Source organism: Triturus cristatus, chromosome 3_1 (assembly GCF_964204655.1).
Source record: "Triturus cristatus chromosome 3_1, aTriCri1.1, whole genome shotgun sequence".
NCBI classification, from domain to species: Eukaryota; Metazoa; Chordata; class Amphibia; order Caudata; family Salamandridae; genus Triturus; species Triturus cristatus.
Window position 1 is genome coordinate 123,227,527 of NC_140583.1, and position 12,109 is coordinate 123,239,635.

The following is a 12,109-nucleotide window of genomic DNA, read 5'->3' on the forward strand; positions in this document are numbered from 1 at the left end:
CTAAAGGGGCCGCAGGGCAGGGGGTTGTATCTCCCAGGTAAAGGGGAAGCCGTGGTCACATATCAAATGCCACAGGGGCTTTGAAGCCCCCTGGCCTTGATATGCTAAATTACTATCCATCTTGCTGGAGGAAGTGTGAACACCTTCCTTCAAGAAAGCATTGTTTCTGACTTCAGAGAGCATGGGCTCTTACCTGCAGGGGATAAGAAACTTGTCCGTGGTGGCAGACTGGACGATATCAATCAGCCAATATATTAGATACTGGTAGGTTTTTTAGGAGTATCTCTAAGGTGTCGTCTGGGTGTATGTTATAATAAATGTAGTACTGTCAACAGAACATATTTTTTTAAATAAGCTGATAACAAACACCATAGGTTTCAGTGAAGCCATCGTGTAGCTTGTGAATTCGTAATGACCAGTGCCCAACACATATACTTAAGATGGCTTCCCTGTTCACTTGTACTACCTAGTAATTTAACTAGATGGTACTGAGGCTCATGCAGATATCCCCTCACATATAATATAATGCACTCAGCCTAAGGGCTATACACCTGCTATAGGGGTGACTTACATAAATTGTATGCAGTGACTTTGGCATGGCACACAGTGCTTGTGCCATGTTGTGGCTTCTCACATGGTTTGCACCATGTCACGTAGCCTGCAATGGCAGTCTGCATGCAATTTGAATAGGGGTCCCTCATTAGTACCCATGCCCTAGGTACCAGGGGTACGATTTACTAGGGACTTACAAGTCCTTGCCAATTGGTTTACAATTGAACTTGTCGGTTTTAAGGGAAAGAACACTGGCTTTACTTTACATGTACTTTACAAGCAGCCATGTTGCCTGGTGCAATGCACGTATGCAGCGTAGTAGTGTGATCGCAGTAATCACGCTTCAACCAACAGCCTTCTATGACTTAAACGACCCATGTGACAGACAGCATCCATTCCACTCAAGGTTCTCACTACTGTCTTTTTTGGTATGGAATCAATGTAGAGGTGCTTACTGTAGGCTAGAGTCCCAAGCTTTTCTTTACAGTGAGTAGGTGTGTCTTATTCTATTTTTACAGAGTTTTATGTAGCGCGAACTTGATCCGAATCGGGTATCAGAGCGCTTTACATAGCACCAGTTGCCTTACATGAGGACACATTCTTTTTTGTTAGGCACAGGGAGATTTAGTGATTTGCCCAGAATTACAGGATGTTCAGCGTCATTGCCAGTTCCCCAGATTCTAAGTCGACCGCCCTAGCCGTTAGGCCAACTCCTTCCAGTCTTATGTGAAACACTTTTATATTTGCTGGAGTAAGACACGCTTGCCCACAGAACAGTGTTTTGTGAATTTGTCTTGGATATCAAGATGTATTTTACATCATAGACAGAAGTAAGACATGCCTACTCAGAGACCATGGTGGATCAGGTCTGGCTATCCAGATGTAATTCCCATCTTGGACAGGAATAAGTCACGACTACTCATATAAAAAGCTTTGCAAAATGTCTTTCTCTTGATAGGTGAGCTACATTTACAGCACCATATGGAGAATGCAGGCCACCATGCTGAAGAAGTCAAGAGCACACAAATCAACAGAGGACGGAGCAAAATATGCACAAACCACTTTTGTGAGGAGCACACACAGTGATGGAAATTATTATTTTTTTATTTTTATTTTTTTTAAACCGTTTTTATTGCAGAAGCACAGGAAAATCACTGTACAAACATTACCGGCCTGCGCCTCCAACATCAGCGCCAATTCTTTGCTAGGCCAGGAGGCCTACATACACAGCTTATTAGCCCACACTTCTCCCACCTTCCAACCACCTTGGGTTCATCTTAGTGCTAGGTTCCCTCCCTCTTAAGGACACAAAAGGCGACACCCCAGTAACAAGGTTGGGCGTGGTGTGGTATGCCCAGATACACTCTCTTAAGGAATCTTCAACATTGAACCCACTTGAGATGGCTAATTGGATGTGTTCTTTTATCATACGATTAGCCCTCTCCACCATCCCATTTGCTTTAGGACAATAGAGTGCCGTTTTTTCATGTTTTATGTTCAAATTTTCCAAGAACTCTTTCATTGTGTCCGAAGTGAATTGCACCCCATTGTCCGTTACCAGGGTTGCTGGTATGCCTTCATAAACAAAAATATTTCTTAAGAAAGAAATGAGATTGTTTGTCGTGGTGGACGGTGAAAATTTAAAGTTTACCCAATGGGAGGTGTAATCCACAAGCACAAACATGAACTTTCTCTGGGGTCCCAATGCGTCCATGGGACCAATTATGTCCATGGCCAGTTTGGTCCAAAGTTCTTCGGGTACACTGACAGGGGAAAGAGGAGCTTTATGAAGAATTTTGCTTTTGTCGCTTTTAGCACAGCTGGTGCAACCTTTGACCTTGTGTTCGACCATCGAATCCAATTTAGGAAACCAAAAACAACTTCTGACTTTGTTTTTAGTGAGGCTCCTGCCTAAGTGCCCCTCATGGGCTACGTCAATTATTTTGTTCCTCAAATCCATGGGTGGAATCATTTTCACGCCACGATACACCCTGTCGGACGTGATAGATAACTCATACCTGACCTCCCAATAGTCTTTGACAGAATCTGGAACATCAGAACGACTCCTGGGCCAGCCATTAATGATAAAATCTTTAAGGACTTCCATCTCTTTGTCTTTCTTGGTGCACTCTTCCCATTCTTCTTTTGTAAGTGAGGAGAGATGCACGGATAAAATTGGAACATCTAACGGTTCCTCACTATGACTGACCACAAGAGGAGCCCTGGATAGGTAATCCGCGACCACATTCTCGGGTCCTGCGAGGTATTCTACCCTAAAGCAGTAACTTTCTAGACCTAGGACCCACTTGTTTATCCGTGGAGTGTTGTTTAGGGCATTTTTAGATGAGAACATGAAAGTTAATGGCTTGTGGTCAGTGCGTATAGAAAATTTTATGCCCCACAAGAAGAATTTAAAATGGTGAACTGCCCAGAAGCATGCCAACGCTTCCAGCTCGATGACCGAGTAGTTCCGTTCAGATGAGCTGAGGGAACGGGGTGCAAAAGCAATGACAGTTTCCGTCCCTTCCCATTTTTGAGAAAGCATGGCTCCCAACCCTTTTCCAGAGGCATCTGTAGTTAGAACCGTTTTTTTCTTGGGGTCAAACGAACCTAGGGCAGGTGAATCAAGAATCCTTTGCTTTATTACGTCAACCAATCGTTATGTTTGTCTTCCCATACAAATTCTGTGCTTCTTTTTAGGAGGTCACGTAACCCATCACACAAATCAGCAAAGTTTTTTACGAATTTGGACATGTATTCTACCAGACCAAGAAATGATTTGAGTTCATCTTTATTGGATGGGTAAGGAGCATCCTTCACAGCTTTGATTAAACTGTTCTTGGGCCTAAAACCATCCTTGGAAATCGTGTGCCCCAAATAGTCAACCGACGTGACTTTAATTTTACATTTGTCCAGTTTCACTGTTAACCCTGCATCAGAGAGTCTTTTGCAAACTGTGTTGAGGGTGACATCATGCTCCTCCTCCGTTAACCCATACATCAGTATATCATCTTGGAAACAGAGGGTATTATTGACACCATCCAGAATATGTTGCATCACTTTTTGGAAGATAGAAGCCGCTGAGGCGAGGCCGAACGGCATTCTAACAAACATGTATGCCCCGAAGGGTGAGGAGAAAGCTGTCAACGGCCTAGATTCTGGGTGAAGTTCCACTTGATGGTAGGCCATGGACAGATCAATGACTGAAAAAAAACACGTCTTCCCCATTGTGCTTAGCATTTCATTTATGTTGGGGAGAGGAAATCTCTCCACCCAGATACTTTCGAGGTCCACACATAGGCGGATACCTTGACCATTGGCTTTAGAAGTTAGACCAAGGGCACCAGCCATTCTGAGGCTTCTATGGGTTGGATTACACCCATCCCACACAATTTATCTAATTTATCCTTGAGAGTTTCTCTAAGGCGGAGCGGTACTGGGCGTGCCCTGTGCACTACAGGTTTTGCGCATTGTCTAACCTTTATCTTGTGCTGAAAGCCCTGTAGTTTACCTAGTTTATCCGTGAACAGTTTAGGAAAAGCTTCCTGCAGCAACCTGTTGTTATTAGGAATGTCAACTAGGATGACTTGGTTCTTGTCATTGGGGTCTAATTTGATTCCCAGCTCTTTTTGATGTTGCCATCGCAGAAGATTTGCCCCACTCTCAACTACGTACACCCTACCCACCGTGGTTCTTCCTTTAAATTCTATGTGGCTATCAATCATGCCCACAAGTGGTATGGGGTCTCTAGTGTACCCTTCTGGTGAAATATCTGGAGAGTTTAACATGGTCTTGCTAAAACCCAAAGAGTTCACTAAGTCCTTAAGATTTACTAACGTGAAGGGAGAGCAAGAGTCAGCATACATTTCTAAAGGTTTGTTGTCTAAGAATACAATACACTTCGGGTAAATAGATTTGGAACACCCCTCACTGTCTTTCAATTGGAATATAAATTTTGGACATGGTTCCTCATTTACACTGACTACATTGATAGTACTACTTGCTCCGTCTCTACACACCCTAGATAGGTGCCCCCTTCTGTTGCATTTTTTACACAAGACACCCTCGTCGCCAGTGTTGCAATTATAAATAATGAAGTCTCCAAGCCGGTAAGATGAAAGAGCCTTTACTCAGATCATCCACTTTCCACAGCTCCCTCTGAACATTCTATTGTAAGCTCTAAGGGGACAGTCCACTATGGGTAGCACGGAAGGGGGGAAAAGGAGGGGCGGAATGTACCAAGGGAAAAACCACTATAAGATTACAACAAATACCAATAAGATGCCTACTCCTCCCCCCAAAAAATAAGGACAAATACAGACGGATATTAAAAATAAAAGTCATAACCCCTGGAGAACTGGTTACAAGCTGAACTGTAGGTCTGCTGACACAAATATAAAAAATATTTACATGGTAAGAGTGCATCATTTGACAAAGAATGTCTACACCACAAACCAGCACAGGAACTTTAAACAATGAGAAGAACAGCATCTAAGCACTGTTTTACAAAAGTTAAGTTTCACAACCCGTCTAAAGATGGACTAGAATCATAAGTCACTGCAAAAGCACAGACTATTGGAGGGCTTTGTCTACTGACAAATCTGTATTTTTGGACATCAGATGGTGCCACATATCGACATTAACTCGGAGGGGATGTTCCGAGCAGAGAATGCCATAACTCCATCTTGGACAGGAGCTCAAAGTGCATAATCATTCGACGGTCCCCACGACTGGAGCAATTTTCTCCTAAATTTAAAGGACATTTCTCCATTTCGCGAAAATTATTGTGCCACGCGAGTCTAATTATGTGGAATATGCTACTCTTTATTCTGGGTGGTCGGTGACGCTGACGTCCATAAACACGGTTTATACGGCGTTTGCTGCATAGACTCAAGAAATGTGTTTTAGTTGAGCAACAGTCATAAAACTTCTTAGGTGACAAGCAGTCTTGCTGCAACAGCGTTGCCACAGCACTTTGCGGTACTGGTTTTGGAAGCTATTCAAGTCACTGAAAAGCAGCGTCAAGCTAAATTGAGACCATTATTTGTACATTACGATGACCAACAAGACTTCTGATGTTCTGTGACATCCCAGAGTACTTTAACAGGCATTTTTTCACGCCTTTTCAGTAAAATATATTTGTCTTACACATAAATTGCACGGATACGTCTACGTGCCGACAGAAAGGGCCAATGTTCGTGGAAAAACAAGCTGGAAGGTGGCTATCACCGAAATGCACAGTGAGCCACAAGCAATATGAGAAAGTGAATAAGTGTTTTTTTAAAGGCAAGACGCCACTTTGTTTCACAACAGAATTAAGTCGATTGACCAAATGCAGACATATTACCCAACAGTAAAATCCAGACAGTTTTTGCAAACTTTGGAAATCCGCTTTGAAGTACAGTAGTTTACATTACTATATATACAACCCACGATTATAGGAAATGTATATTATTCCAAAAATTAGGCTGAATGGTTAAATCTGTGCTAGGGCAACTGCTTTTCATCACCGATAATATTTACACGGGGGTGGCGGGGCTCGAGTATACCGCCTACAAGGCTTATTATTGGAGAGCAGCGTATAACTAACATAGAAAAAAAATACAATTTACAACTCGCGCGGTACAACTGAACACACTGGCCGCAGGTCCAGATCTGACATTCACACGCATCCTTTAGTTTGAGGGATAAGATCTTTGAGGCATGCTGACACGTATACCATTTGGGAGACTACTATCTCCACAAGGAAGTACTTTAAAGACAGGGAAAAAAATCCTTACTCCAACCGGAAACCTGCATCCTGCAGACGTGGAACCGGTTCAGACCCTAATCAATGAAGAATAGTCCAGCGCGCGCTGTAGGCCCGCCAACGCGAACTCCCCTTCAAACATCTGAAGATATAAAGGTTAAACAAACTCTGGGAGAAAGGTCAGGGAAAAAAGACACCTCCGATTCCACACATAAGCAAACGGCCGGCATTGTCCCGGCTGAGCTCCAAAAGTGAAAGTGGGTGTGCTCACTGAATGTAAGCAAGGCACGTCGTGACTCTCGGTAAACAAGTGGGAGGGGTGGGGGGAGTGCGGGCGAGAGCACATACAGCGTTTCCCTTGCGGGAGCGAGCAGGGGCACCATCTCTTTGAAGATAATTACAAATCGATGTCACCAAAGCTCGCTCCCGCAAGGGAAACGCCAAACATGCACGCGTTGCAATTGAAAGCAATGCAAAGCGTGCACGTTTTGGGGCAAAAAAAGCTGATCGATTCCAAGAGGTCCCCTCCTATGCAACGCATGCGCACTGCGTAGGCAAGACCTAAAAAAGATATACAGGACAGAAGCGAAAAGTGACAGACAACCAGGAATAGAGACAAGAGGAGAGTCACCACCCAGAGTGCAGTGGGTGACGTCAGTGGGGAAAGAGGGGCGCCCCCTCGCCGTCAGAGACTTTGGAGGGCAAACTCCTAAGGAAATATTTGGGGACCTGTTTATTTTTTTGTTCACTTAAGCACTGTAATAAAGTCAACTATTTGGGACACACTGAAAATTATGTCACGGTGCATAAGGTTTATAATTTGAATAGGCTTTCTGAAAGAATGTGCACTTAGAAAAGAATAATGATGGCACAAATAGACTGGAAAAGTACATTTTTAAGTCGATTCTAATTTTTGTAAATCACACATATATTCCCGTATATAAAAGCATAAATGAGCCTAGAAAAAGCTGAGGGACTTTGGAATTACATTTTGAGCGGGTTTTATAGAATTCGATGAGCCGGGTGTTTTTAGGTCTCGCCTGAGACAGCGCTTTAGCGCTGCTCTGGCGAGACTTATAGTAAGCGAGTTTTGGAAGTGCGAACAGTGGCTTTTCAGGCCTCCAAATACAGTGCATGTGCCCCGGGCGCGCACACCATTTGGCAGCCTGAAAAGCACTGCCTGATCACTTGCTTTGATGTCCTCAGCGAGCCGCGCGGCCACTGAGGACATCAAAGTGCACACCATTTGCCACCCCCTTGTTTTTTCCTTTGATCCCTATCTTTCCCTTCCTCAATCTCACCCTCTCCCTGCCTTTTACAACTGCGGCCCGCACCACTGCGCCCGCCCCCACTCCCCCCTCCCACTCCCTCCTCGTCAGCTTCAGTGCGCTCTTGTTCTCTGTCTCCCAAACATCATCCAGCAAGATGCCATGGCTGGTTTCACTTTCTTTGTTTAATCACTGTGGCCTTTTATTTACCCCTCCCACCTGCCAAACAGCATCCAGCAGCATTCACCATGGCTTTTTATTTATGTAATAGAGCGCCCGTAATGCTAGTTCATGATAAGCAGTGACCATGTGCGTGATGTGCGTGTAAGAGAGAGAACAAGGTGGGGTTGGTATCCGAGCAAAGAAGTATTTCCGTTTATTCGCTCGGGTGTGGCATAAAGTCCACATTTTACTTCTAGCACAGATTATCTGATGCACTCATTCGCCAGCAACCACGTATTCATTATCAATTTAACATCAACAAGTTTTGTAAAGTGCGTCTAATCGCCCCCAAGGGTAACCAGGCGCTGAGGCTGCTGCGGTGGGGGTTTCAGTTGAACAGTCAGGTCTCGAGTCTTTTCCAGTCCTGAGCTTTCGTTTAATAATGTGATGCATTGTGGGAGCCGTAGTCCTGCCTCACTGGAGTTGCACCAGTGGGATTAACAGATCTGCTAACAGTGATTTATAAAGTGAAAGGGCTGGGGCACGAGCCCCAGTGTTGCAGTTACTGGCGGCCTCGTGGGGCAGCACGTGGTGCACTAGTTAAAAGCCGGACGCTTAACAGTGGTGGTGTAAGCGCACCAGCTAAGGGCACCAAGCTGTAGGCTGAGAATGTGATCTGAAATAGCGGACTCTATTCTGCCTTTCTGTGTGTCTCTAGACCCATGTTGTGCTGGTAAATGGTATTATATTCAGTGTTTAACCCATTAGCAGTGAGATGCTTGTATTTCATGTACTGCTGCATGCCTCACACTGCTGCATGCCTCACACTGCTGCATGCCTCACACTGCTGCATGCCTCACACTGCTGCATGCCTCACACTGCTGCACGCCACACACTGCTGCACGCCTCACACTGCTGCACGCCTCACACTGCTGCACGCCGCACACTGCTACACAAAACAATGCTACACAAAACACTGCTGCACGCCACACACTGCTGCACGCTGCACAATGCTACACGAAACACTGCTGCACGGCACACACTGCTGCACAGCACACACTGCTGCACGCTACACACTGCTGCACACTGCTGCATTACTCACTGCTGCATGCTGCACGACACTGCTGCACGCCACACACTGCTGCACGCCTCACACTGCTGCACGTCACACACTGCTGCACACTGCTGCACGACACTGCTGCACACTGCTGCACGACACTGCTGCATGCTGCACGACACTGCTGCATGCTGCACAACACTGCTGCATGCTGCACAACACTGCTGCATGCTGCACGACACTGCTGCATGCTGCACGACACTGCTGCATGCTGCATGACACTGCTGCACGCCGCACACTGTTGCACACCGCTGCACGCCACACAGTGCTGCATGCCTCACACTGCTACACAAAACATTGCTGCACGCCACACACTGCTACTGCTGCACGCCGCACACTACCGCACGCCACACACTGCTTCGCACACTGCTGCATTACACAGCTGCATGCCTCACACTGCTGCACACCTCACACTGCTGCACGCCTCACACTGCTGCACGCCTCACACTGCTGCATGCCTCACACTGCTGCACGCCTCCCACTGCTGCACGCCTCCCACTGCTGCACGCCTCCCACTGCTGCACGCCGCACAATGCTACACGAAACACTGCTGCACGGCACACACTGTTGCACGGCACACACTGTTTCACGCCGCACACTGCTGCACGCCGCACACTGCTGCACACTGCTGCACGCAGCACACTGCTGCACGCCGCACACTGCTGCACGCCGCTGCATGCCAGACAGTGCTGCATGCCTCACACTGCTGCACGCCTCACTGCTGCACGCCTCACACTGCTGCATGCCTCACACTGCTGCACGCCTCACACTGCTGCACGCCTCACACTGATGCACGCCATAATGTTGCACGCCTCACACTGCTGCACGCCTCACACTGCTGCATGCCTCACACTGCTACACAAAACACTGCTGCACACCTCACACTGCTGCACGCCACACACTGCTGCACGCCGCACACTGCTGCATGCCTCACACTGCTACACAAAACACTGCTGCACACCTCACACTGCTGCACGCCACACACTGCTGCACGCCGCACACTGCTGCACGCCGCACAATGCTACACGAAAAACACTGCTGCACGCCGCACACTGCTGCATGGCACACACTGCTGCACACTGCTGCATTACTCACTGCTGCATGTTGCACAACACTGCTGCCGCCTCACACTGCTGCACGCCTCACACTGCTGCACGCCTCACACTGCTGTACGCCTCACACTGCTGCACGCCGCACACTGCTGCACGCCTCACACTCCTGCACGCCTCACACTCCTGCACGCCTCACACTGCTGCACGCCTCACACTGCTGCACGCCGCACACTACTGCACGAAACACTGCTGCACGCCACACACTGCTGCACGACACTGCTGCACACTGCTGCACGACACTGCTGCACACTGCTGCACATCACTGCTGCACACTGCTGCAATCAATCAATCAATCAATCAAGGAATTTATATCGCGCACTACTCACCCGGAAGGGTCTCAAGGCGCTTGGGGGAGGGGGTCTGCTACTGCTCGAACAGCCAGGTCTTGAGCTGTTTCCTGAAGGCGAGGTGGTTCTGGGTCAGCCGTAGGTGGACGGGCAGGGAGTTCCATGTCTTAGCCGCCAGGTAGGAGAAGGATCTTCCCCCGGCGGTGGCTCTCGTGATGCGAGGGACGACGGCATGGGCGAGGTTCGCGGATCATAGCTGGCGGGTGGGCGTGTAGAAGGTCAGGCGGTCGTTGAGGTACCTTGGGCCCAGGTCGTGGAGGGATTTGTGTGCGTGGGTGAGGAGTCTGAAGGTGATCCTCTTGTTGACAGGGACCCAGTGCAGGTCTCTCAGGTGGCTTGAGATGTGGCTGCGTCGGGGTACGTCCAGGATGAGTCGGGCGGAGGCGTTCTGGATACGCTGAAGTCTTCTCTGAAGCTTGGCTGTGGTACCGGCGTAGAGGGTGTTTCCGTAGTCTAGTCTTCTGGTGACGAGGGCCTGGGTGACCGTCTTCCTGGTCTCGGTCGGGATCCATCGGAAGATCTTACGGAGCATGCGGAGGTAGAGGAAGCAAGTTGAGGAGACGGCGTTGACTTGTCTGGTCATCGATAGGGAGGAGTCGAGGATGACGCCCAAGTTGCGTGCGTGGTCCGTAGGCTTGGGTGCGGTGCCTAGGGCCGGGGGCCACCAGGAGTCGTCCCATGCAGAGGGCGACGGTCCCAGGATGAGGACTTCTGTCTTGTCCGTGTTCAGTTTCAGGCGGCTGATGTCCATCCATTTGGCGACGTCTTTCATCCCTTCGTTTAGGCTGGTTTTGGCGGTGTCGGGCTCTCTGGTGAGGGAGAGAATCAGCTGGGTGTCATCGGCGTAGGAGATGATGTTGAGGTTGTGTTGTCGCGCGATGGCAGCGAGGGGTTTCATGTAGATGTTGAAGAGAGTGGGGCTGAGCGATGATCCTTGCGGGACGCCGCAGATGACTCCGGTGGCTTCAGAGAGGAATGGAGGGAGGCGTACTCTCTGTGTTCTGCCGGAGAGGTAGGAGATGATCCATTCCAGGGCAGGCAGTGTGCTGCACGACACTGCTGCACACTGCTGCACGACACTGCTGCACGCTGCACGACACTGCTGCACGCTGCACGACACTGCTGCACGCTGCACAACACTGCTGCACGCTGCACGACACTGCTGCACGCTGCACGGCACTGCTGCATGCTGCACGACACTGCTGCATGCTGCACGACACTGCTGCATGCTGCACGACACTGCTGCACACCGCACACTGCTGCACGCCGCTGCACGCCACACAGTGCTGCATGCCTCACACTGCTACACGAAACACTGCTGCACGCCACACACTGCTGCACGCCGCACACTGCTGTACTCCACACACTGCTGCACTCCACACACTGCTTTTATGCGAATTTATGCTACTGACATTGTAAATGACAATGCCTTTTATTTGTTTTAAAACCAAAACATAAATAAAAGGCATTGTAATTTTGCAATACCAATAGCTCAAACTCTTATAAATGCGAGACCTATTGCATTGCAAATGCTTGTTTTTTCATACCGTTATTCCTCGCTTTCTGTTTCCCTACATTGCACCTCCTGTATACAGGGAAGGGTTAATGCAGTGCACTTAAGAGATTCAAAGGAACCGTCCAGCTGGGTCATTAGCACAGATAAGGAGAAAGCTGACGGCGGGATGTAAAGGCCCCGGGTGTCATTACAAGTGTGTGCCAAAGCTGTTGGGATAGAAAACGTAAGCAGACAGGTGGTGAGGCCCAGCGTGACAAAACAAACCCCACTCAGCATCTCTAGCCTT